This window comes from Passer montanus, unplaced genomic scaffold (genome assembly GCF_014805655.1).
Source record: "Passer montanus isolate IOZ18808 unplaced genomic scaffold, ASM1480565v1 scaffold163, whole genome shotgun sequence".
Taxonomy (NCBI): domain Eukaryota; kingdom Metazoa; phylum Chordata; class Aves; order Passeriformes; family Passeridae; genus Passer; species Passer montanus.
This window is the reverse complement of record NW_024363494.1, coordinates 637,378-662,590: the sequence shown is the minus strand read 5'-3', so window position 1 is coordinate 662,590 and position 25,213 is coordinate 637,378. Positions and strand designations below refer to the sequence as shown.

Sequence of the window (25,213 nt, the reverse complement as noted above, 5' to 3'; positions counted from 1 at the left end):
TGAGGAGAAGATCCATCTGCTTTCATCCTATCCATGTAAAACTTCCAGGCCCTGACACACTGGAATGGTGAAAGCACTCCAGAAGGAAAAGGGGATTTGCTCCCACTCTCCACCCATCAAACTTCCCTAAATATTAAGGTTTAACCAAACAGCACCTGCTGGAAGAACGGAAAGGCCAACTCACTGTTTTTCAGGAATGTTGAGCCCTCGTGCTCCAGAGCAGAGGCTCCAGGGCTGTGTTCTCCATGCCAGGCAGGAGGGAGTGTTTTGGCCCAGCCCCAGGGAACTCAGAGCCAAGTGGTTCACCAAACAAATCCACGTTAACATTGGGATTTTGGTGTGATAAATCAGGTGCTTTCAGGTGAAAAGGTTCCGGATTGCTCCGACCACACCCTTTCACGCTTTTTGCACTCCAAAGGGCAGCATTTCCCAGCTCTGGCACACAAAAGGTAAAATCCTGCAGCTACAGGAACAGGAACCAGGATGAGTTCTTCCCATTCCATCTGGTTTTCCAAATCCCCCTGTCTAGGCTTTTCTGGAATGAGAAGCCTCATTTCTTAGCAGTGGGAAGTGCCCCTCGCACTCCTCAATCTACATCCTGCTTCCAAGTGTTGTTCAATTAAGAGTTAACACAGAAAGAAAAATTAGGAGAGTATCTGGAAACCAACAGGATAAATACAACGACAGCTGGGAACACCAAGGACAACAGGAGCTGGATTCCAATGATCCCTGTGGGTTCCATCCAGCTTGGGATATCCTATGATTGACTTGTCCATTGCACAACATCCCAAGGTTTTAAGAGGATAATTGGCTGTGGACAGTCCAGGATCCTCCGTGTTGGAGAGATTCCCACGTTCCCTTGGGCGACTCCGCCTTTTCCTCAGCCTGCCCAGGTGACACCTCCCCAGCACCTCGTCCACCCGGTTGGAGCTGCCACGGAACACTGAACTAATCCGACCCCTGGGATGAGCATCCAGTGAACAAACACAGCGCATTCCCTTCCGCTCTCCTGAGCCAGAAGGATTTGGGTGAGCCCGGAGTCATTAAAAGCCACCTCAGATCAGTTCCGCTGCCTGAATCCCCTCAGTGTATCCCAAAAACCCGGAACCGTGGGTGCTTACTGGGCTTGCAGATGTTGCAATTCCAAAGTTTACTTCCCTGTCTTGTCACCCGCCAAGAGAAGGAAAATCTGGCAGGATTATGCCCCTGAGGACCAAACTAAACCTTGTGTGTCGCAAGGAATAAAGGCTAAATGTGAGAATCCTTGGAGTTCCTACCCAGAAATGGCTGGAAACCAGGGTTCCAGGTCATTCCAGGGAACAAACGCAAGGACCGTCAGCAAATCCATGGACACGACACATGGGTTATGGTATGAAGGACATGGGAAAAGTTGGGAACATCAAACTCCTCAGGAGTGCCTGGTCTGCCTGCACATAGAGAATAATGGAATTGTTAAGGTTGGAAAAGACTTTTAGGAACACCAAATCCAACAATCAACTCACTAACCCATGTCCCCAGGTATTACATCCACATGGATATTAAATCCCTCCAGGAATGGGGACTCCACCAGTCCCTGCTGCCCTGGGCAGCATCTTCCAGTGCTTTACAACCCCTTCCATGAAGAATTATTCCCAATATCCAACCTAAACCTCCCCCTGATGCAACTTGACGCCACTTCCTCCTTTCCTGTCATTTGCTCACTGGGAGAAGAGCCCAATCCCACCTGGCTCCCTCATCCAGGCATGGAGTTGTAGGGAATGACAAATTCCCCCAATCCTCCTTTTCTCCAGAATAAAACACATCCTACAAACTCAACACGTTAGATAACACAGAAACTTCCAACATCGGCATGTTCCTGATTTCCCTCCCCAAATTCCTGCTCCCCACCTCACAAGGGAATTTCACCAACTCTGCCAGTATTCCCAGGAGGCTCCACACTTACTCAGCCGCCCATTCCCGAGCATTTTCTGCAGCTTCCCACGTGCTTCCCACCTCCCAGCTCGCCTCTCCTCATTCCCCGCCCTCATCCAAGGGGAACACAAAGTCAGAGCAAGGCCCCAGAGAGTCCCAAAATTCTCCTTGCCAGCTGGGATTCCATAAGGCAAACAGTTACATGCAACAAATCCCTTTATCTCGGGCTCTATCAGGCCTTGGAATAACCATGGATAACACTGGATTTGAGGATTTGCCCATTTCCTACTGAGTTAAATTTGATTATGGCACTGGAGGTGTTCAAACAAGCTCGGGGAGAAAATGTCATCCATTCTTTTTTTTTAGGGACCAAAAGACTCTTTTCCAAAAGCAACAAATTGATCCAGGAATAGCCACAAAACTTAAGAGGGAAGAAGGTTTTCCAGACAAAGCAGCCTGTAGCTTCCTGCAGAAGTTTTAACACCACAATTCCACAAAGGGAAAGGGAATTTTGCCCCTGGATTTATCAGTGAATTTTGAGGAAAGCTCTAATCTTTCCAGTTTTGGAACACGGATATCTCTTTTCCCACTAGAAAATAAGGGAGAACTGACAAAGGTAGAGGGAAGAGCAATATCACAGAGCACAAAATCTCTCCATGAAATTTTCCCTCATTCCCTACTCTATCCAGGGAAGAAAATGAGCAGCACAAATCACAAATTCCCGCATTTATGGGAAGTTTTTCTTCTTCCTCTGACAGGGCATATGTTTTCCCCTCTCCAAGGAAAAATCCAGTTCATCCCTGAATGCTCTCATTTAGGGAAATGCTGGTTGTCATTAGCGGATGCTCTGGTGCCATGGAGATGGTGACAAACAACTGAATCAGCCGGAAAAAACCCGGAGTCACTAAAAGGGGAATGTGCTTCCAAAGGTTAAACGTGCCCCAGAGGTAAATGAAGAACACTTATAGGATCTGGATATCAAAAAGAAATAGGGTGTCCAGGGGAGTTGTGGATCCATGGATGTGTCCAAGGCCAGGTTGGATGGGGCTTGGAGTTACCCGGGATAGTGGGTGAGCTTTGAGGTCACTTCCAACCCAAATTGTTCCATGATTCTAATCATGGGATCCAAAAGCAGTGCAGGATAAACTTTTTTCAGGACAATCCCCAGCTGGCTGAGATGCTGGAAGCTCCTAAGCAGCACCTGCCTTGTTCTGATTTCCTGGGAGGTGGAACAGTTCATTTCCCACAGGAGAAAACAGCACCAATTTGCAGGATCATTTAGCAGACCCAATGGGAAAAGCCAAGCCTCCAGAGGCTCCCAGTTTGGAGCTGAAATCCATATTCCAAAAATACATCCAGGCTGTGTCAACACCAGGAATATGGGCTGCAAAGACAAGCCATGACAGAATAATAAATTTCATCCCAAAGAATGCAGAGCTGTGGAAATTCCAAATTCCAGCAGACATGGAGCAGCAGGACACATCCAAATGGGAACCTTCCAGGGAAGAAAAGCACCTTTCAGGAAAGAAAGGGCTGAATTCCATCCCAACCTCCCCATTTTCTATTTGCTGCACTGAACTATAATAGGAATGTCCTGAATTTTCCTGTTTCTTCCCATTATCCAGTTCAAATGTTTTAAGGTGGCCTGAGGGATTCAGCATTTTATTCCAAAAGAACAAGGATAAGGATCCTGTCCTGCAGCCTGCCTGGATGTAAAATCAGGACCACTCAGATCTGTGGGGATAATAAAACCTCCAGGCCAAGGAATCCCAAGGAAACATGTTCCAGAGGGAAAAAAGGAGTGGAAAATGCTCATTTAAGGTGGCATTCCCATATTTACTGATGGCTGTGAGTGAATTGTACTGGGATATTTGCCTCTGACTTCTGAAATGGCAAGTGAAAAACACCAGGAAAACTTAGAATTGAAGGTTCTAAATTACATCTTGTATCCTGTTTTCAGGGAAAAATTCCTATTGAGCTCAAAGCCAGCCCTGACGAACCCACTTGTTTTAATTCCACACCAAGGGAACAGGCAGCAACCAAAATCTCAGCTGGAAGGGAACGTAAAGCCAGGAATTTTCATGCAATTCCACAGATCTTTGAAGAGGAGCTCAGAAGGCTCCTCAAAGAGACAGAGAAATGCCAATGGATGGGGCAGGATGAGGATTTTCAGGGATCTGCTGGAGCACAAGGGCAGGTAAGGAAGGATTTGAATTAAAGAAGAAACTCCTGGATTAAGAGCCCAGGACAGAATCCTGACAGTCTCTGCCTGCCATGCAGATTTCCAGCTCCTGCTGCAAGGAAAGGGAAAATAATCTAAAGCTTTTTTATTTCATCTTTCCAAAGAGATCCAGAGGTAAGGGATCCATGTGCCTTCCACTGGAAAGAAGGGAGAAAGGAAAGAAAAGGAGGAAGAAGGAATGCCTGAAGGTCCAGGGCACATTTTTTCCTGAAACTCTGTGGGAATTACTTCCTGTATCCAAAATCCCTGCTAGGGTCCACCAGCATTTTTGTCCATATTTCAGGGCAGGATATTCCTCAGCAGGGCAAACTTTCCCATTTTTTACCAAAACCTGGAATACCATTCCAATTTCTTCCATTTTCGAAGTTCCAAGCTGGGCAGGTGCTGCACCTGGCAAATTTTCAAGGATTTTTTTTCCCTGATTTCTCCTTAAAAATGCACACAATAATGTATAGAAACACACCTAAATTAACAATATCACACATGAAATAACAAAAGTATCAGCTCCAACTAGCCTGGAATGAAGAGCCTGATTGACTCCTATCTATCCCAGCAGGAATAAATCCCGGCGCTCTCCGCAGATCCCACAAAAGTCCATTTGTCACACTTCCCATGGCACAAAGGCCACTTTCATCTGCTCCCAGCTCCTGAAAAACTCCAGCCCTGCAGCTCCAAGAGCAGATTAAAACGGTTTCACTCACCCCATCTCAACTGCTGTGTCTTTAACTGGAAATTCCTCAAACTCCAGGGCTCAATCCAGCTCGGGGTGTTCCTATTCATCAGCTGGATCACTGTTGGGAGCAGAGGTGGAACCAAGGGTCATTTATTTGGGAAAGATGGAATGGGAGGGGAGGAAAAGCAGGGTGCAGGCTCCCCAGAATAAAGCTGTGTGGTCTAGGGGAGGTATAAAGGCTTAATTCCCCTAAAGAAAGTCTTCAGACAGGACAGGGATGTTGGGGACAGAAGAGAATTCCTGCTGGTTTAGTCCAAGGAAGTTTCATAGAAGACAGCCAGGCCTGGGAATGACTGGAACCTTCTCCAAACTCTTCTCCATCCAAAGCTGAGCAGGTTCCTGAGCTTTACACCCTCCAATCTGAACACTTCTCCTCCCTACCATGCTTCCAGCTGCCTGGAAAAGACTCCCAAAAACCAGGATTATGCCTCTTTAAGGAAAAATTTCTAAGGCACACAAGCCACAAATCCTGATTTTGCAAATCCATACAATGATACGGCAGCTCCAAAATCCAAGTGACCTCGTTTGGAGCAGCCAGCTCTCAATTAATTAACTTCCAAGGGGAGGGACAGCAGAAGGAGCACAACTGAGATTCCCACACAAAGTCCAAAAAAAAAACCAACCCCAAAAAGTGTTGGGTTTTTTTTGTTTTGTTAGTTGCTGTAACTGTTTGTCCAGGGAATTCTAACAAAGTTTCCAAAATGTAGGATTTTTTTTTTTTTTTAGTTGCTGTAACTGTTTGTCCAGGGAATTTTAACAAAGTTTCCAAAATGTAGGAATTTTTTTTTATTATTCCTCACATTTTTGGTCATTGGGAGGAGCATTTTCACCCTTCTCACTTTCCCTGCTGGCACAGCACTTCCTTTTAAATCCGATCATTGCACAACTGCTCCTTGGAAAGGGAACGGGTGGACACAGCCCAGAGAAGTTTCCCTTTCTCACCACCCTTTTCCCAGCAACCACAGAGGGATTTACAGCATTCCCTGTCTCCAGGATTTGGATCTGGCTGTGCAGTTATCAGACAAAAAGTGCCCAGTGCCTTAATTTAAATGGGAATTCGGGTCAAATCAGGATATTTTTAGGTCAGCACTGACAAAGTCAGTACCTGCAGTACAGAGTCCATGTCCTTAAATCCCTGATTTTGACCCTCCAGAGTAAAATTTTGGACAGCAGAGCTGCCAACTCCCAAATTTCTGATTTAAATTCCCATTTAAAGGGGGAATTTTATCCTGCTCCTTGCTGAAGGGTTTTGGCTGCAGAAATTCCAGGTTATTTGTATCATTTACCACATAACCAATGCTTTTCCAAGTCTCTTGTCCTGTTGGGCATTCCCAATCCCCTCAGCAATTCCCAGTCCAAGCTGGCACTGCTGGAATTTCCCCAGCAGCTTTAAGACCCCCTTGCAACTTTTATGACCCTGAAAACCAACACCTGGCACAACAAACACCTTCCCCCCAGCTCAGGTTTCCAACTTGGAAAGCTTCTTCCAGCAGTGTCCACAGGATACACATTTCAGCCAAGCCAATGCCGGAATCACGGAGACTCCGAAGCTTTCCAAGAGCCACTTCCCACAATTTCATTATCTCCCATTTAAGAGCCCTCAGCCTGACCACAAAAACTCGGATGCTTCTCCCTGTCCAGCCAGGAGGATGCAGCAACTCATCCCCACTAAGTTTCATCCAGGGGGAGATGAATATTCCCACCTTGGAATACTCCTTCCTTTGAAACCGTTCCCCAGAGTTCTGCTGCTTTCATGTCCCGGGGTTCTATGTCCCACCGTGGTGAATCACTGGGTGATTTCCCACCTGGAGCAGCCTCTGAGGACCATGGCGTGCACAGGCTCGGCAATCCCCATTCCCATATTCCCAGTGCCAGCTGAAGCCTGTCCCAAACACACCAGCAGGTACTAATTCCCAGAATTGGGCACAGCGGGAATTCTGGCTGAGCAGCCTGGCAGCACCCCAGCTCCAAGATCTCGGAGCGACATCTCCCTTACTTTTATAAGGATATCTCACTTCTGCAGCTGCCTGCCATCCTAAATTTGGGAATTTTACGGCCACGGCTCAGCATCCGCCCGCGTTGCTCAAGTCAGGTACCATTCCCTGCGGGAAGTAATAAAAGCTGCGAGCAAGAATCCCTGTGTCACACCCACACCGCAGCTTCTCCCTGGACATCCAGCGGCACCGCTCCCGCCTCCCTCCGCAGGATCCCGAATCCCGCACGGCGGGATCACCTTCACGCCTCGCACCTGCCCGGGCCGGGATGGCGCCTTGCCAGCGGCGCAGGTGGAAGCCCAGCGCCTCGCAGGGGCCGCAGGCCACACGGAGCGGGGCCCTCCCGGCGGGAACGCCGCGCTCCCCGCGGGATCCGGACCCCTCGGGCGCCGGCCCCCGCTGCCGCGCCGTTCCCATCGCCGTGCCTCACCTCGCTCCCGCTGCCGCCGCCTCGGGAGCGCCGCGGCCGCCGCCGCCTCCTCCATGCCGGGGGCCCTGCGGCCCCCGATTCTCCAACGCCGCCTCCGCCCTGCCGGGGCCGCCCCCGCCTCGCCGGGGCCGCCCACTGCGTCAACTGCGTAAGGGCCGCTACGCAACCTGCGGTCGCCACGGCGACGAGGGGTGCGGGGCGCGGCGGCGCCGCCTGGCGGCGCGCGGCGGTAGCGCCACGGGGCGGGGCAATCCCGGGCGGGCGCGGGTTCCAGCCGGGAATTGGCGCTGGGAGCCCGGGAACCCCGGGAACCCCCGGGCAGAGGCCTCTCCTGGGCCGGTGCTCACCTGCCCTACCGGTATTACCACGGAAAGATCCCACTAGAATGACGGAAGGGTCCCACAGGAGCCAGTTCCCTTGGAAAAGACGTCCAGGACCGCGGAGTCCAGCGTGTGACAGTCCCCGTCTTGTCACCCAGAGCGCTGAGAGCCACGTCCAGCCATTCCTGAAACACCTCCGGAGATGGGGACCCCACCACCTCCCTGGGCAGCTCCTTGCAGTGTCTCATCATCCTTTCCATGAAGGAATTCCTTCTGGTGTCCAAGCTGAACTTCCCATGGCACAAGTTGAGGCCATTTCCTCTTGTCCCGTGCCTTGTTCCCTGGGAGCACAGCCCGGCTCCAACCTGCCTCCCCCCCAGTCAGGGAATTCAGGGAGCAATAAAATCTCCCCTCAGCCACACCTGGGGCTCTCCCAACATCCCTTTCCTTCTGGAAAAGTGCCTTCATGGAGAGGGTCTCCCTCATGGAGAGGGCCTGGCACTCTGCTTTCAAGCAGTGCTTTCCTTTCAGGAAAAAATGTTCCCAATAAAGATGGAGTGAACCTATTCACAAGGACATGGAGTGACAGGAAAAGAGGGAATGGCTTCCCACTGCCAGAGAACAGATGGGATACTGGGAAGAAATTGTTAGCTTCCCACTGCCAGAGAACAGGGTTAGATGGGATACTGGGAAGAAATTGTTACACCCAGGAATGGATTTCGCTGGGAAGCTGTGGCTGCCCCATCCCTGGAAGTGTCCCAGGCCAGGCTGGACCAGCCTCGGAGAAACCTGGGATAGTGGAAGGTGTCCCTGCCCATGTCCCTGCTCACCCTGGAACTGGGTGAGCTGTGAGGTCCCTTCCAACCAATCTCCCTCTTCACCAAAAAACCCTGGCGAGGACGGACACACCACAACGACCATCCCCTCCGGGAGGAAGGATGGCGATTCCCTTTGAGCACGGCAGCTGCCATCATCCAAGGACACAACTTAGATGCTCCTACTGCAAAAAAAAGGCATTGAAAAATAGAGAAAAAAAAATCTCTGTCCCAGAAAAGCTGATCCAGCAGGGAATAGCAGCACATCCTTGCCTGCCCATTCCTCCTTAAAGCAAGTGGAGCAGCCTTCAAATGGTCTGCTGGGTGACATCACCGTACCTGGGAAATAAAACAGCCTGACAGGGGTGGAAAAACATTCAGGAAAGGCTTTGAAGCTCCGGAATTCATTTGTGCCGAGGCCTTTGTATCCTGTTCAGGCAGAAAAATCCCCCTCACGCTCATTCCGAGTCCCTTTATCTTCCCAGACAGGTGCAAAGTGGCTCCGGTTTGGATGAAAAGCTGCTGCCAAATTTAGCATTCCAACAAATCGTTTCATCCAGCCTGTGGCACTTCCAAGGTCTCCCTTCGGCACGATCCGCTCCCGGCCGGGCAGGCACCCCTGGAAGCCCCAAAACCTGGAGCAGACAGAGGGAAGGAGCTCAGGAAGACTGGAAATTACTCATTTATTCAGGGAAAGAAAATCGGAAGCCGTCCGAGGCTTTCCAAGGGGTGGGATAGAGCACATCCCAGCCCTGATCCTGCCAATTAAGGGACACAAGGCGATTAATCCGATACAGCTCAGGATTTCTGCCTTCCAGCAGCTCCAGCTGCCCGTTTCCAGCCTGGCTCCACCGAATTGCAAGGGCCAGACTGCATTTATAGCCCAGCTCCAGGGTCGGGATTCATCCCAGTGATCCCCAGGGCGCCGTTCCCCGACTGCTGTATGGCAGTGACACCATTTGCAGGCAATTTTGGAATGTTTTGGATGAAGTGGATGCCTTCTAAAGCATTAAGGGAAGGATTAATGCCCTCAGAAATCCCATTTTTTCCCCGCTGTCATGACACGGAGGGCGGGTGGCGAAGCATTTAAGGGAATTAAGGAATTAATTTGAGCCTGTCACAAAAGACATGATTTTCCGTGATTTTCGCATGGATCTGTCCCCACCTCCAACCTCTGGAGTAAATCCATTCCTTTCAGAGCTTCCCAATCTGTGGGAAAGGGTTGAGTCTGGGTTTAAATGCCTGGGGCAATGGTGTGGTGATGTACACACATTCCTGGGAATCCCACGCCTTGATAGGGATGTAAGGGAGAGTTAGAGCATCCCAGACATCCCGCAGCAGGGTTATCCCTCTGGATCACTCAGATGCAGCATCTCCATCAGGGCATCACCAGCCATTTCACAAGGAAACCTCCAAAGGCCCCAGTGGTTTAAGGAATTGTTATTCCCTCCTCACCTCTGGATGGATCTGTGCTCTTTGTGCAGGAATGACCTGGGAATGTGAGGGAGAGGGAATTCTGTGGTGTTCTTCCAGCTGGAGCATCATTCCTCCACACATGGATATGGCACGGGGCTGTTCCACACCACAGGCTTGGAATTCTCCATGTCAGCTCCCAGGAAAAGTCCAGACCACTGTAGGCAGCCTTGGAGCTCAGGAGATCCCTGGAATGTGCCAGGAAGGATTCCATCAACAAAGAGCTCATCCAGCTGGGTGTCCTGAAAAAAAGCCAACAGATTCCAGGGTTAAGGATTCTCCTAAACCTAAAAGCAAACCAACCCCTCCTCCAGGGAATTTGGACAGGGAACAAGGCTCCAGGAATAGCTGGGAACATGGGAAGCTTTTTATTATTATTCAGTTTGTTGTCATTGCCACCGCCCCCAGGCGCAGCACATCCAATCCCGCTGCTCCGAAATCCTGCTCCTGTTGGGCTCCCAGTCGGAGTCAGACGCTCTGCTACTCCCAGGGTAACGAGCCCCTCTCCTCCTCCATCCCAACCCTGCCAATTCCCTCAGCTGCTCCATTAGGATTACAATAAATCATAGGGAAATAGCTGGAACAAGGCTGGGAGTGCAACAGTCTCCCCGGCGCAGGGATTCCAACATCCAGGTTATCCAAACCACCTCCTCAGTCCCTGAAAACACCAGGCTGGGCTCCATCACCCCTGGAGCAGGATCAGGCTGTTCCAGCTGGCTGAATTCCAAGGAGAGACAGCAACAAGTGTCTTGGGAAGGTGCTTTTGTCTTTCTCCAAGGGGACAGGCCACCAGGGAAAGGTGACCAACAGCGTTATCCCGACATTTCCTCCAGGGGAAAAAATTCCAGCACCTCACTCACTGTCTCTCACTCTCTAGGGAATATCAGTTACTGAAGAATTGAGGTTGGAAAAACCCTCCAAGATTACAGAGTCCAACTGTTCCAAGGCCACCATTAACCCATGTCCCCAAGTGCCACATCCACACGGGTTTTAAATCCCTCCAGGGATGGGGACTCCATGCTCTAACTCCATCCCTGGAGCCTGTTCCAATGCCTGACAACCCTTTCCATTGAGGAGTTTGCCTCCATACCCAATCTAAACCTTCCCTGGCACAAGCCAAGGCTGCTCCGTCTGTGAAGCCGACCGTAATTCCACACTAAATTCCCACACATTTCCCCTCCAGAATTTGGGAAGTGCTTTTAAAAACCACACCAACAGGCATCCCTGTCCCCCATGCCCACGTCACCAAGCAGAAAGTGCCCGTGTTTGCTTCCATCCCCATGGTGGCTGTGCCTTCCCAGCCCTCCCTCCCTCTCTCCCTCCCTTCCCAGCGTGATTCCCGCCCGCGACTCTCTGGAGGCATCAGCCTCCATCACCTCCTACCAAAGCGCTGCTAATCCAGTGCCTCCAGACTGTTCCTGCTCCTCAAATCCTTCATTATCCCAGCAGGACTCCCCAGAAACTGCTCTTCCCCGATGCCCTCCAAGCCAGCACCTCCTGGCTCGATGCTCCATGTCATTCCCAGCCCCTGGGAAGCTCCCAAAGCAGGGATGAGCAGCTGGCAGTGTCCCCCCAGCAGGAGCAGCTGCTGCAGCTCTGCAGAGAAACAGCATCACTCAAACCTTCACTAAAAATCATTCCCTAATGGAGAGGCTTCTCCTGCACTCTGGATGTTCGGAAAAATCTCCCCCTCCAGCTGCCTCAGCTTTCCATGGCTCCTCCAGCACTGGGAAAGGATTTGGGGGGCCCAAGCTGCTGTCCCACCCCTGAGCCTGAATCCCTAAAAAGCACTTAATTCAGAAGGGAGACATCCCAGTCAGAGCCACACCTAGGGAGAGCTGGTCCAGGGATAAGCTGGAAGCCTAAATTCAGGCTCAGGCTGGTACCTGAGCCTGAATTTAGGCTTCCAAAGGGAGAGGAATTGGGAAACCTCTGTCAGGCACCTGAAGGGATCAGACATGGAATTCTGGAATGGTTTGTGTTGGAAAGGGCCCTAAAGATCCTCCCATTCCACCCCCTGCCATGGGCAGGGACACCTCCCACCATCCCAGATTGCTCCAAGGCCCATCCAACCTAGTCTTGAACACTTCCAGGGATGGGGCAGCCACAGTTTGTTTGGGAAATCCACTCCAGTGCCTCCCCAGCCTCACAGGGAAAAATTTCTTCCACAAATTCCAAGGTGTGGGCAGCGCCAGGTCCCACTGCAGGTAAGAAGTGCAGAGCAAGGCTGGCACATTCCCAGCTCCTTCCCTCGGGCACAGCTCTTCCCATTCCCACCTGCAGAGGGTGGTGACCTGTCCCCTCCTTAGGAGCCCCCTTTCCAGCCTCAAAGCCGCCTTCCCAGCGGGATCCCTCTCTTTTCCCAGAGGTTCCCACGCCGTGGGCTCACTCTTGGCACGTAGTAAACACGCCCGTGCGCACACGGCTGCCTTTGGCTCCCCAGAAAAAGCCTGGAGAGGATTTCTCCCACAGGTTGCATCCTGGAATTCGGCACAGCCCTCGCTGCTCACAATTCCAAGCACAAACTCCTCTTTCCAGCTGCTTTGCTAAATTGGTGCCAGATCTAACTCTGGAAGCCAAGCCTCGGAGACTTGCTATCAACGCCGCCAGCACTTCCCCCTCCCAAGGACATTATCCAGCATTATCCAAGCTGTGACTCCTCAGCCCAGAAATTTCTCCCCGGGAAGGAGCCATTGCCATGGAAAAGGGCCATTAAATAACAGTTCACTGGGGTTTCTCACCGCTGCTCAGCAAAGCTCAGGGCATCTTCCTGCCTGGCAGCTCCAGGTGGCTTTTCCTTTGGGAAAAATGAGAGGATAAAGCAGTGCTCCAGGCTGTCAGGATATTTGCCAGCATCCTCCACACTCCCCCTTGGACAAACCCATCTTTTGCCTCAGGTTGTAAAAGCCTCGTTGTTCTGCAGGGAATTAGAAAAAGTGTGGAAATGAGCCCCAAAGGCTTCAAGGGGAGGAAAATGCAATCCCCCGAGCTCCCCTGAGTCACAGGGATGTGCTTGCAGCACTGGCAGCCACTGGAATTCCCGGCTCCATCCCAGCCCTGGCTAATCCAGGTGCAATAACAACGTGTCATTTTCCTCATCTGCTTCACCCCCGCCAAAATTCCTTCATGTTATTCCTCCTCCCCGCCCACCTTTTGAATGCCCTTGGCTCCATCCTCCTGCGGGAGGAGAGCTCCAGCCCAGGAATGAATCAGGATTTTAGCAGGAGCTTTAGGGATGTGGGATGCCTTCACCCCCACAATCAGGAGCGCTGGCCTTTTCCCAGGGCTCTGTGGCATGAACACAACTTCCCTGGCCGAGACTCCAAAGCACAGGGATTCACCCGGAGCATGAGCTGCTTCCCGATTTCCAGGAGCCTGCTCACCACCTCCTGTGCTGGGAATGGCTGCGGATGGAAGGACAGGGAAATTTACGGATCAGCTGTGTTGTTCCTGTCAGTGCTGCAGGGAAGCAGAGTCGGAGAGCTCTCCCTCACCAGGCAGCACCTCCCAGGCTCTCTGGGCAGCCGGGAATGCTGCTGTCACATGCGGGCACGGCATGGAGGATGCGGATGCTCCGTGGAGGATTGGATCTCTCCCCGCAGGCCACGTCTCTGGACATCAGCTGGATGCGACTGGAGAGCAGCAGCTGGAGCCAAGGCACTTGGATAATTTCATTAGGTCAAAGCCCTCCCTCCTCTGCTTCCTCAGGATCCTGCTCTTGCTTCTGGAGGCAGGTGGACTGAACCAAGAGGTTTCCCATTAAGGATTCCTTCCTGGCTCTGCTCCTGGCTCCTTTCCCGCTCCTCACACCGGGCTGCAGAGCCATTCCCCACTTGTCCCGGACCTCAAAGCCTTGTCTAACCCACTTGGCTTCATCCCAGCTCCGAACTGCCGGAGGGGGAAGCTCAGCTCTCACCGGGAGACACCGCTGCCCGTGGAGATCCCAAATCTTAAATTGCAGCACAGCTCCTCCACAAAGCCCTGGCAGAGACCTTGGGATCACAGCCCAGCAGGCAGACAGGACAGGGACCTCAGAGCAAAGCCGAGGCTGGAGACCAATAACTGGAATAATTATCCTAAGGAGAAGTTCCCAGCTCCCTTCTCTACAAGTCCATGAAATATAGCAGGGAATTGTATCTTAACCCAAAGAAGAGGAGCCTCAGGGGGACCTTCTCCCTCTCCATGATTCCCTGATGGGAGGGTGGAGCCTGGTGGGGGTCAGGCTCTGCTCCCAGGGAACAAAGGACAAGACTCAAGTTGCCTCAGGGGAATTTTTCATTGGGATTTTAGAGAAAATTCCTTCATTGAAGGGTTGAATCGGGCTGTCCAGGGCAGTGGTGGAGTCCCCATTCCTGGAGGGATTTAAAAGCTGAGTGGATGTGGCATTTGAGGACATGGATTAATGGTGGCCATGGCAGAGCTGGGGGGCTGAACTCGATCTTGGAGGTCTTTTCCAGCCTGAGCAACTCCTGAAGGAGAGGAACTGGAAAAGATCAGTCTGGGGAAAAAAAAAATTGCAGTAGGCAGGAATGTGAGCAAACAGCCCCTGTTCAAGCTTTGTCCAAGAATTCCTGGGAGAGGAGCGTGCTCTGATGTCAGGACTCTGTGCCACAGTGACAGGAGATGGGAATGAGCCAGAGAGGCAAAAAGGGAAGCGAGAGAGGGTGTGCCAGGCAGGATCCGCCTCAGACACTTAATGAAGGAGAAAAGGACGGATGGTTGCTAAGGGAAATGGGACAGATGGCTGGCACCGGCAACTTGCTGACTCTCGGAGACTCCAAACTCTTTTTTTGGGAAGTGGCAGGGCCGAGCAGGCGAGCACACAGCGGCCAAACCCAGCTGACCACTTCCCCTTTCCCCCGCTCTGAGTGTCAGGATGGATCACGTCGGAGCGGAAAAGGTCACGGAGGCAGCGGGAGCCAAGGCTCATTTGTGCTCCTGCTCATCACCAGCGCTCCCCCCGCCAGCCCTCCGTCCTCCCCTTCTCCAGAGCCCACCGGCACCATCCCACAGGCAAATCCCAGCAGGCGCCGGGACAGTGACCGGGCTCCCAGGGAGGGAAAACCGCAGGATGCTGGCTCTGGAGCTGCTGTCTGTGAAATCTCATGGCTCCTGGACATGCTGTCTCCCAGATCCGTTTACACCTCTCCCTGACATTTAAAACCATCTGAGCCTTTTGGCTTCTGCTGCTGTCATCCCTGTGCCAGGGCTTTTCTGGCTCTAAAAAAAGGCTGGAGTTGATTTCCCGGCAAACGCAGCCCTCCCAACAGGTCTCCAGCTGTGGTGTCAGGGCGAGGGAAAAGGGGGAGAGGGAGGGAATCGCTGCTGCCTGGGGGCCGGAGACCTGCCAAGAGTGTCACATCCTGACGGCCACAAACAAGGCTCTGAAAGCTGGAGCTGGGAAGAAAAGAGGGGAAAAAATCCCTTGGCAGCAAAGGTGGTGGAGCTCCAAAGCTGAGGCAGTGTGTGCTCATCCAGGCTGGGATTTCAGGGATCCAATGGGAAGAACAGGGAGTTTGGGGAACCTCTGCCCACCTTGGGCTGTCCCCAGGCACTGCCACCTCCCTGGGCATAAAACAGAGGGCCTTGGGGAGGAAGCACCTGAAAGGTCTCCAGGAGAGCTGGAGAGGAACTCTGGACAAACTGGAGTGACAGGACAACAGGAATGGCTTCCCACTGCCAGAGGGCCGGGTTAGATGGGATACAGGGAAGAAGTTCTTCCCTGTGAGGGGAGTGAGGCCCTGGAATGGATTTCCCAGAAGAGCTGTGGCTGCCCTGTCCCTGGAAGTGTCCAAGGCCCGGTTGGCTGGGGTTTGGAGCAACCTGGGATAGTGGAATATGTCCCTGCCCTCCCAACCCAAACTATTATGGGATTCTCTGAAGGGAAAGCTCTGGAAGCAACAATTATGTCTCCCCTGTCCCACCTGTTCACAGGCATCTCTTGGATTGAAATCACCCCAAAACAGGCCACTGCAGTCCAAAAAGGAGCTGCAGATCCCAAAATTCAGTGACCAAGAGCCCACAGAGAACCGTCACTGGGCACTCATTCCCAGCAATCCCACATCCTACACAAACTGAGGGAAGTCCTGAGCAGCAAGGACAGGATCATCCATTCCCTGGGATTGCTCTGCTCCTGCTGCCAAGAGGAGGAGAAGGAGGAGGAATTTGTTCTGGCCAACTCAGCACCACACAGCTCCAGCCACAGAGCACCTCCACAGCCCTGCCAGGAGCAGCCAGTGCTATGGAAAACATGGAAACCCCTGGATACCACGGAATCCAAGCATCACAAAACAGTCAATGTTGGAAGGGACCTTAAAAATGACTGAATTCCAGCTCCCTGCCATGGGCAGGGACACCTTCCACTATCCCAGTTTGCTCCAAGCCCTGTTCAACCTGGCCTAGGGCACTTCCAGGGAGGGAGCAGCCACAACTTCTCTGGAAACATTACAAGGCAGCTGATGCTCCACACAAGGATGGAAGGACACTGGACATGCCACCAACACCCTCTGGACTTCCTTTGGGCCACCAGAGATTCCCAGGAAGGGAAGAAGAAGAGGAGAAGTGCCAGTGCCAGCTGGGAGTTGCTCTTCCAGCCCATTCCGCTGGCTGTGTGGGCAGCTCCATCTCGGAGCCACATTCCAAGGAGCTGCTCAGAGCAACAGTTCCTGGATTCTGTGCCAAGCTGCCACTGGCTGCTGTTGAGATAAACCCACAGAAACAAACAGATGCCTGGAGAAGCCAGGAAGATCGGGAATACAGCAGCATGGATGGGCTGTCCCAAGGCTGGCCGCCCTCCAGCTTGTCCCTCCCTGTGATCCCAGTATTCAGAGATGTCACCAAGCACAGATTGTCCCGGTCCCTCAGAGCAATGAGGAGTTTTCCAGAGGGTCACAACCCCTCCTCTTTGCCAGCAGCTCCAATTCCATTCCCACAGAGTGGGAATGCCCAGGGATTGGGTGGCAGGGCTTGAAGAAGATCATCCACGTCTGGGTAAGGAGGATTCCGGCTCTCCTGGAGCCAAGGGAACAAACCCCATGGACACGTCCTTGTCCCATCCCCACATGGAATCTGTGGGAGCAAGGCCAGATGGATTTGTGTCACCCAGGCCACTTCCAAGTAGGACACAAAGCTGAAGTCCCTCATCCCAGGGCACTGACACTGAACATCTCCCAGGAACAAAACTGCCTTAAGATTCAAGGGAAGTATTCCAGGAGATCTGATCCCACACACATGGACAACACCAAACACAGATGCTAAAAAACCCAAGGACGCTCTCCCGAACTTTTTAAACCCTTTGCTTTCCTCTGCATCCACAAGGAATTCCATGCCCTCTGTCCCTCCTGCCAGGTGCTAATGAGGGTTTCCCTTCCCCTCGGGCAGCAAATCCCCCTTTTTGGGGGAAGAGAGCCAAGGATTTGTGCCGTGTCCACCCCTGGCAGGCACGGAGCCAGGGACACGCCGGCGTTCCAGATGTCCGGCTGCCGGCACAGTGACTCCGGCTGCGCCAGGGCTGTCCTGCAAATGAGCCCGGCAAGACACAAAGAGCCTGATTTCCCAAATTAAGCTGCTGGAATTACTCATCCCAAAATCAGCAGCATCAGCTGCTCGCGGTGACACCAATTACGCGCAGTCACTGCCCGGTGCTGCTTCCCACTCATCCCTACTACAGGCATTCCTCAGGCATGGAGCAGTGGAAAGTCAAGCAGGAATTATTTTAAACAAAAAAAAGTGGATTTAGATGGGATATTGGGAAGAAATCCCTCCCTGTGAGGGTGGGGAGGCTCTGGCACAGGGTACCCAAAGCAGCTGTGGCTGTCCCTGGATCCCTGGAAGTGTCCAAGGCCAGGTTGGATGGGGCTTGGAGCAACCTGGGATAGTGCAAGGCGTCCCTGCCCGTGGCAGGGGGGGGGAGGAGATGATCTTTAAAGTCTCTTCCCACCCAAACCATTCCAGGATTCTTCCAGCAGAAGTGCCACCAACCTGGGACATGGAATGGGCACGAGATGACAGGAGAAGCTGGGAGAGCTCCAGCTCTTTCCAGTGCTGGACATGGCGAGGACACACCTTGGAGCCCCCCGGAGCAGCCACGGATCAGGGGGAGGCTGGGCTGGAGCAGGCAGCTCCGGGGAATCGCGTCACCGACGCAGAGCAGAGCTTCACAGGAGTCTCTCCTTGAAATGTTTTTTGCTGGATCACCAGCCCGGTTTTCAGGGACACTGACTCATCCTCAGGAGTGCTCTTGCTGCTGGTTGCACTCTGGATCAGGCAGCAATTCCTGACACACCTCCCAGCTATGGGGGAGCATCCCTGAATCTGCCGGCTGGATTCTTCTCCCTGACAGAGGCCAGCTGGGATACCCAGGGTCAGGAAATCATGGAGTGGTTTGGGTTGGGAGGGACCTTAAAGCCCATCCAGAGCCACCCTCTGCCATGGGCAGGGACACTTTCCACTACCCCAGGCTACTCAAGTCTTGTCCAGCCTGGGCTTGGACACTTCCAGGGATGGGGCAGCCACAGCTCCTCTGGGAAATCCATTCCAGGGTCTCATCACCCTCACAGAGAAAAATTCCTTCCCAGTCTCCAATCTTTACAGGTGCTCTGGCTGTGGAACACATTGCCCCTTGTCCTGTCACTGCAAAGTCCCTCTCCAGCTCCTGGAGACCCTTTAGGCACTGGAAGGGGTTCCATGGCCTCCCTTGAGCCTTCCCTTCCCCAGGCTGGACACTCCCAGCCAACGTCCATCCCTCTGGCATCTCCTCTGGCTTCTCTCCAGCAGCTCCACATCCTTCGTATAGTGGGGCACCCAGAGCTGGACACAGCATTCCAGGTGGGATCTCACCAGAGCAGGAAAGAGGGGTGAAAATCCCCTCCCTGAACCTGCTGGCCATGCCAGGGAAACATTTATGCGGGAAGAAAAGGGAGGAAAAATCCCAATCCATCCCCAGGGCCCCCCCATGCCCCAGGCACAATCTGGGAAGTAACTCACCTTCTCCCAAAGCACCTCCAGCAGCTCCAGAGCCCCAGCCTGCATCCATCCCACCAGCACAGCAGGGAGCCCACCAGGATTTCCAAAGGGGTGGCAGCCCTCCTTAATTCCCCTTTTATCCCACCTCTGCTGCAGCTGTGAGGCCAATGGGCAGCACCTGGGATGGGCAGGGAGGGAAAACAGGAAAAGCTTTTACCAAGGGCAGAACCCCAACATGTCAGGAGTTAAAAGTGTTTTGGGAGCCTCCCACTGTTTCTGGCCTGTCCATCCACACCTGACAATGCCATGCCTTCCACCTCCTCATTTTCCTGGGGATAATGGGCCCATCCATCCTCCCCTCCCACTCAGGGGTGTCCAATCCTGATTTCCATGCCCCAGCCCCGCGTAGGTGCAGCTCCAGAGGCTCTAATGAGGGAGCTCATTTACCGTGACCTAAATATTCCCTGTGCTCTGCTCGCCTGCCTCGGCACCTCCGGCATCCATGGAGCAGGAGCAGCGTTTCTGCAGGAGAAGAGGATCAGCAGCTCCCCATCCCAGGGCTTTCCTGGCCATCCCTCTCTCTGCTCCCTGCCCGAGCTCCCTCTGTGGGGCAGACCCAGATTCTCCTCCTTCTTCCCACATCCCTTTTTCCCTCTGGGAAGCAATCCCAAGGGAAGGAGGGGCTGGCACTGCTGGCAGCCACCCCATCCCAGTGCCCAGCAGTGCTCCAGGAGCAGGACAATCCCACCGGGGAGTTTCCTCCCTGTGGAAACCACAGCCAGCAAGGAACAATGGATGGGGTGACTGCGGCAGAATATTCCAGCACAACCAAGCTCTCTTCCTGCTTTTCCAAGGCTGTTTCCCTTGGGAATTCACAGCTAATTTAGCCAGAGGTCGGGCTCCCTGGGCCTGGGCTGAGGGAGGATGCAAATGGGACAGGTTGCTATAAAAAGCCACCAGCAGCTGCTTTTTTTGGAAGTCAGGTATTGATTTTTCCTTGTGGAGCTCTGACTGGAGGGCACAGCATGGAATGGGGGTGGGACCCTCTCCCGAATAACAGAGCTGGGAGTGATCCCGATGGTGGCACATCCCACTTGGATGAGGTGCAAGAGGTGACGAGCAAAGCACACCACCACCACTGGCTGCAAAAGCGACCCCAATCCCACACCTGCTCCCTCCTTGCCAGACATTCCTGTGACACTGCCAGGCCCTGCTCCCTGTGAGGGGTTCCTGGGTATTCCCACCACTTCAGGGACATCTCCCATGGAGGAGCAGCAAGCTGCTGGGCTGGGAACATGGTGCAATCCATTTGACCATCCATGGAGAGCTGTCTGGAAGCACAGCTGCAGCTGCCCTGAGGGTCCTGGATGTTCCCATTCCTTCTCTCTCCCTCTCATTTTCAATACCTTTGCCAGCAAAAGGAAAAATAAAGGAATTGCTGCTCACAGCAGAAGTGATTTTCCACTCCCTCCTCTCTCCCACACTTGGATCAGCCAGGACCGTGGCCTGGAATCACATCCCAGGCATTAACACCCAGCCTTCCCAGAATCCCCCCATCCCGGTGGCGCTCCGGGATTTCCCGGGATGGTGGTGGTGGTGTGGAGAGTGGTCCCGCTGCTGGTGTTCCCATGGCAGGTGCCATGGGATGCGGCCCCGTCCCATCCCGGCCGGTTGCGGGAGCGGGGAGATCAGTTCCATCCCGGAATTCCCGTCGCCCCGTGTTTCCCGGGATGCTGGGACGCTCCGTGTCCCGGCGCCCCGGCCCGGCCCGTGCCCCGGGGCTCTCCCGTGTATCCCGGGCCTCTCCCGGTAGTTCTCCCCGGGAGCCACGAGGAGGAGCTTTCAGACCGCACCGCCGCATCCCGGGGCTCCCGGCGCATCCCGCTGCATCCCAGTGCTCCCTCTTCCCAGGCATCCCAGTGCTCCCTCTTCCCAGGCATCCCAGTGCTCCTGGAGCATCCCTGATCCCCCAAGGACCCTGATGCTTCCAGAACTCCCGGTCATCCCATCTATCCTCAGGGTTCCCGGTGTTCCTGGAGCATCCTTGTTCTTCAAAGAGACCCAATTCCAATGCATCCCAATGCTCCAGTGCATTCCAGTGTTCCTTCTGTTCCCAGAACTCCCAGTGCTCCTGGAGCATCCTTCTCATGGATCCTCATGCTCCCAGTGCTCCCAGTAAACCCCTCTGTTCCCAGGGTTCTCCATGCTCCTGGTGCATCCCAATGCTCCTGATGCATTCCAGTGCTCCCAGCATTCCCAGTGCCCCCAGTGCTCCCGGTGTATCCTGGTGCTGTTCCCTGGGATCCTGATGTTTCCAGTGCATCCCAACAGTTCTTCTCAATGCACCTGGAGTTCCTCCTGCTCCCATCCCAGCAGTCCCAGTGCTCCTGGTGCCATTGGTTCCCCTTGGCCCTTCACAGCCATTCCCAAGGCTGCATTCCAGGAATTCCATTCCCCAGCTCCATTCTCCCACCTCGGAACCCACGTCTCATCCCTGTGGAAAACCAGTCAGGAAGGACTGGATTCAGAATGGGATTTTACCACAGCTCTCCAGAAGCTGCTCCAGCTCCTGCCTCGTGCTGCTGCCCTGGGGCTTCCACACGGATGTCTCCTGGGTGCTGGGATATCGACCCATCCCATTCTTTCCCACTCCTTCTCATCCTATCTTATTCTTTCCCGTCCTTTCCCTTCCCATCCCACCCCATATCCCATCTCATCCCTGGTGAGAGTGTTGGCATGAGGGAAGTGGGAACGTCTCCAAGATGGGCGCCCGCATTCCCGCTCCTGTCCAGCCCCAACCATCCCACCCCTCGCTGGGATTTGCACTTCCAGCTCCCCCAGGATGGATCCCATCCCGTTCCTGCTGGCAGCCGGGCTGTCGGATCCTCCCTGGCAGCGCGGTGGAGCCGTTCTAAATCCGGCACCTGGGATTGGGGTGGGAGGATTTGCGTCAGCCGGTGACACTCGGCTGAGGAGGGGGATCCCGGCGGGATGAGTCACGCGGGGAGGAGTTCCCCGGAGCAGGATGGGGCCCAGAAGGGGCGAGACGCTCAGGATGAGCTTGGAAGGAAGGGGAAGAGGAGCCTTTCCTGTTCCTGGAGGAAAGTCAGGCTGGGATTGTTGGATGTGCCTTTCTCCTGCCTCCTTCCTGTAGCCCGCTGGGATGGGGAGACTCCCTGGAGCCCAGCAGGGCTGAGCTCAGCATCACTGCTTCCCTCTGCACTTCCCAGTTGGAATAACCTGCCCTGGGTGTGTTCCTGCTGGGCACGAGGGAGTGGGAGCTCATCCACACTTGGAACCCCAAAACATCAGCAGTGGATGGGAAAACCCTGTTTGGGGCTCCTTAGATGGGCACAGACATCCCGTCCCATCCCATCCCATGCCATCCCATCCCATCCCATCCCTTCTCATCTGTTCCCATTCTTTCACATCTCGTTCCATTCCATTGCATTCCTTCCCATTCATTCCCATCCCTCCCCATCCCACCTCATGTGTTTCCATCTGTTCCTAACCTATCCCACCCTATTCCTGTCCCTTATCCCATCCCCTTCCCACTCCCTTGGGAAGGATTCCCTCCAAGTGTGGGCAGAGGCCACTAACAAGGGCAAGACCCAGTGGAGCCCAGTTAAGTGCTGGCACTGCCCCATCTCCTCCCATCTGAGCCTGGAGTGCCTCCATGCCCAGAGAATTCCCTTTTGGAAAGCAGGGAAGAGCAGATTCTCCCACTAGTCTAATCCCTCCCAATGTCCTCCTCCAGCTCTTGTCTCCACTTCCCAATAAAGCCCCTACGGAGCATCACAGACACACCGCAGCCCCAGGGATGGCTCTGGAGCCTCTGGAACACCGAGACCTCCCTCTCCTTCCCAGCTCTTGGAGAGGAATCAGGAAGAGCGACAGGCAATGAAATGGCCCGTTCCCAAAATATCCACAAGGATCTCACATCCAGGGAAGGCAGCAGGTGCTCGACAGCGCTGGCGGGATCCTGCTGCCTTCCAAATCCTTTTTGGGAATTCAGACAGCCTGCTGTGCCGTGGAACGTCTCCATATCCATGTGGGAATGAGGGGTAGGAGCAGGAGAGCGGGTTCACCATCCCGGCGCTCCCTGCCGCGGCAGGAATTGCTTTCCCGCACTGCGCTGGAGCATCGGGAAGCCCATCTGGCGCCCTCCGTGCCAGGAGCTGGGAATTTGTGGAGCGTGCCGGAGGTGGCCGGTGCCGGACATCTGCTCGCGGCCCCGGGGAGCGCGGGAGCGGGAGGGCACCGGCAGCGGTGCGTGACTCCGGAGCCGCGGGCTGCTGGAGGCGTGCAGGGAGCCGATAGTCCCAACATCTGTCAGCAGCTGGCACGGGGCCCGAGCCGGAGCCAGAGCCCTCCCTATCCAACACAGCATTCCTGGGATGGCTGCTGTGTTTGGATGGGGGCTGAGCACTGGGGACTCGGTACGGAGCAGGACCAGCCTGTCCTGAGGAGCCTTTTCCAGTGTCCCCTTTCCCACTGCGGGACACAAATCCTCTCATCCCACTAAATCGGGTGCCAGAGGCTCTGGTGATGGCCTTGAGGAGGGATCAGATGGGATTGGGAATGCTGTGTAACATCTTTTTGGCAGAGGGGATGGGATGAAGTTTCTGTTGCCCTGTGAGGTTGTGGGAGGCCCTGGCACAGGTTGCCCAGAGAACCTGTGGCTGCCCCATCCCTGGAAGCGTTCCAGGACAGCTTGGATTGGGCTTGGAGCAAGTGGAAGGTGTCCTTGTCCATGGCAGGGGGCTAGAATGAGATGAGGTTTAAGACCCTCTCCACCCCAACCATTCCAGAATTCCGTGCTCTTCAGCTGTGGTGCTCACACTGAGAAACTGGCCCCTTCCCAAGCAGCTGAAGATCCCGGAATCCCGGAATGGTCGGGGTTGGAAGCGACCTTAAGACTCATCTCCGTCCCTGATTACATGGGAGCTGTTAAAGGGGTTTGGCACAAGCTGTTCCCAACAATCCTTGGCCATTAAATCCCTTCTCCCAGCCATTAAGCGCCTCCACAAGCAGCTGTTTATCTCCAGGCCGGGATGTCAGGTGGGTTCCCACCTTGGCTCTTCCTGTAGCTGGCATGGGATCAGCCTCCCTCCTCCCTGCTCCTGCTACCCCTCCGATCCTGCCTTTCTGCATCCATCACAGGCAGGTGCTGGAGGCTTTTCCAGCCGGATCTGCTGGACTTTGCTCCGGCGCCAGCGGCAGGACAGAGATGTTTGGATAGCAAACGGATGTGGCAGCGCTGGCCGTGGATCATCACCCCTGTGCCATCGCCTTCCTGCGCTCCTCCAGCCCCGGCTTGCCATGAATTCCCAGCATTCCTGGTTTTCCCAGAGTCCTTGGCGCAGCCAGAGTTCTTTGGGATGTTCAGGCAGTGCTCACCCCATCTCCCTGCCCAGCCCAGGCTGGTGGGGTTCTGTGGGATTTTCTGCCATGTGCCAGGTTGCGGTGCCCACTGGATGAGGATTGGCCATGGCTGTATCTTGGCATTGGCCTGGGATGTGGGATCCCATTTCCAGATGGAATCCTTTCTGGAGCTTTTTTTCCTCCAGGCTACTTCTGCCCACCCTGCTGCTGCCTTCAGAGGGAAAATCCAGGCCTCTCCAAAGGCTTTGGAAGGAGGGTTCACCCCAAAATATGTCTGGGGAGGCAACAAGTCCAAGGTGGCTGTGCAAAGATTCCCAGGTATGGGAGAAATCCATGGAGCTGCTGGGCAGGGCAATGGGTGCAACAGGAATGTCTCTCTCCAGCCCTTTCCTGTCTGATTTTCAGGCAAGTCCTTCATTTTCTATCTCTATCTGATTTTTCCTGATCCCACTGACCTCCTCCCTGCCCTCACAGCCATGAGAATTAAAATTGCTCATAATCCATCCATCCATCCATCCATCCATCCATCCATCCATCCATCCATCCATCCCTCCGATGCAGGAATGATTTATCCCTAATTGTGCAGTGACTCGGCCTTTCCATCCTCCAAAAAAAGCCCCGGAGATGCACTTTGGGAACTCCTGAGGAGCCGGAGAGCTCGGCTAATAGAGGTCACCGCTCATTACGGAGCCGTGCTCCGCAAATTATCCAACAGCACGACATGGAGAGTGGTGGTTTCGGATGCTCTGAGAGCTCCTGGCTCCATGTTGGCAGCGCCAGAGCACTTTGGAATGGGCAGGGAAAGGGCAGTGCCTGCGCTGTTCCTTCCCTGGCCAGAGTGTCCAAGGGCAGCTTCTTCCAGCTCTGCCTTTCCCAGGCATCGACCGCCGGCGCTCATGAAAAAAAGATGATCCAAGGCCGGCGCTGAAGGGCTGGGAAAGCAGCG

The 25,213-nt window shown here is 54.1% G+C and overlaps 1 protein-coding gene across 4 annotated transcripts in view; it reads right to left on the bottom strand.

Moving 5' to 3' along the window:
- DAGLA (diacylglycerol lipase alpha) overlaps positions 1-7,427 on the bottom strand; it is a 57,887-nt gene extending 50,460 nt beyond the window's left edge. For 2 of the 4 annotated variants that reach the window (XM_039703484.1, XM_039703483.1), the window contains exons 1-2: positions 7,311-7,424; positions 4,855-4,944 (exon numbers count right to left, since the gene is read on the bottom strand). The gene's annotated coding sequence lies outside the window, so the exon portion shown is untranslated. Of the gene's footprint in view, positions 1-4,854; positions 4,945-7,310 lie in introns of all 4 variants that reach the window. The other 2 variants (XM_039703486.1, XM_039703485.1) reach the window with 2 other exon arrangements.
- Between the last annotated feature and the right edge of the window lie 17,786 nt (positions 7,428-25,213).